A 1,736-nucleotide genomic window follows, 5' to 3' on the forward strand; every position below is an offset into this window, starting at 1 on the left:
GACACACACAGGGAGAGAGAGAAACAGAGAGACAGAGAGAGAGAAAGAGAGACACACACAGGGAGAGAGAGAGGGAAAGAGACAGAGAGAGAGAGAGAGAGAGAGAGAGAGAGAGAGAGAGAGAGAGAGAGAGAGAGAGACCCGCCAGCCCCTGCTGTCTCCTGTAGACTCAGCTGAGGCACCAGGCACCGACTGCTGAAGCCGTCCTGTGCATCCCATCCAGTTGAGTTTTCAAATTACCCCAGTCCCAGCTGCCATTTGGCTCCAACTGTATGAGAGCCCCCAGGTGAAATCTGCCCAGCTGAGCCCCGTCAACTCGTATTCAGTCAACTCGTTTAGGGATGGCTCGTTATTAACTGGGAACACCCATCAACTTTTCCTCTACATGTTTTTTTTTTTTTTTTCCCCAATCCCAGTGACTTTATTTTCACGGGTTTTCAGGCATACAGAAAGGGCTCTTTAGATGGGGCTGCGCCACTAGCCAGCCATCTTCACTGGGGCATCCTAGTCACTATGACTTTGTTTTGAAGATCAGGCGGATTCATTCAAATTGTCTCCTCTTCCATCCCTTCACAACAGGGCGCGTGGTCTGAACGTGCACCCCACCTTCTCCAGCACATCGTGTTCAAGCAGGTCGTCGCCACTTCTCTATGCTCATTAATCTTTTCATCATCTTCGTATTCCTCTAACACAGTTGGGGCGTAACATACTATCTTCTATGCCTGGGGATGGGAAAACGCAGGCAGGTAACCAGAAGAGAGAAACCATCCTCCTGTGAGTGGTAGGCACCCAGGTCTGCCCTGCATGAAACTGCAGGCGTACCCAACCCTTTGTGTCTGCTGAGAGAAGCTGGCCATGGACCACACACCACCTGACACCAGAAGCTTGCATCAAAAAGGCCTCAGCAGAAACACGGATGGACCAGAAATTCACAGCCTTAGGCTCAACCGTTCTTGCAACATTCTTGCCCACGATGCCAACATGGCTTCCTGCGCTGAAGTCATCACTTCAACTGTATTACTCTCTCATTCATCTGAAAACGTTTCTGAAGCCTTGCTGTCTCAGCCACGGCCTCGCGTCTCCTTGGACACCGCCGTTCTCTGGTCTCTTGTAACATTTCAGGCATATCTTGCTGTTGTTCGCGGTGAGCGCGCCCATGCAGCCTCAGATCAAGTTCTATTTCTTGCCCTTCATATTTAAACCAAGTTCTTGACACCAGTTCCGCAAAGTGGCCCGACACACCTTATGAATAGGAGGCAAACCGGCTGGCAAGGGAGGGGCTGGTATTTTGCATCTCGTTTTCCAGGAGCTGTAAATCGTTCGTTTGTTGGAAGTAGATGACCTTGATTGTATTTTAAGAAGCCCACGGGCTTCTCCAGTTTGACATCAGAAGCTGAAACACTTGGTTCCATTTGTTCCATATCTGGGTCATCTTTAACTGGCACCAATGTCAAAACCACACTTTCCTCATCATCTGCTTCCCCCGCAAAGAAATTCTTACTGTTATCCGAATTTGAGTCCGACATTTTTAGCCACATCCCTGTCTTGTCCATTCAGTGATAATTTTTTTCAAAATTAGGCCGGGCGCAATGGCTCATGCCTATAATCCCAGCACTTTGGGAGGCCCAGGTGGGCGGATTGCTTGAGTCCAGGAGTTCGAGATCAGCCTGGGAAACATGGTGAGACCCCAGTCTCTACCAAAATATACAAAAATTAGGCAGGCGTCGCGGCGTGAG

General features: G+C 49.5%; 1 pseudogene; it reads right to left on the reverse strand.

The window, feature by feature from the left end:
- Nucleotides 1–625: 625 nt before the first annotated feature.
- Nucleotides 626–1,526, reverse strand: LOC128929125 (developmental pluripotency-associated protein 2 pseudogene; annotated as a pseudogene).
- Between the last annotated feature and the right edge of the window lie 210 nt (nt 1,527–1,736).

The sequence above is a fragment of the Callithrix jacchus genome, chromosome 10 (genome assembly GCF_049354715.1).
Source record: "Callithrix jacchus isolate 240 chromosome 10, calJac240_pri, whole genome shotgun sequence".
Lineage (NCBI taxonomy): Eukaryota > Metazoa > Chordata > Mammalia > Primates > Cebidae > Callithrix > Callithrix jacchus.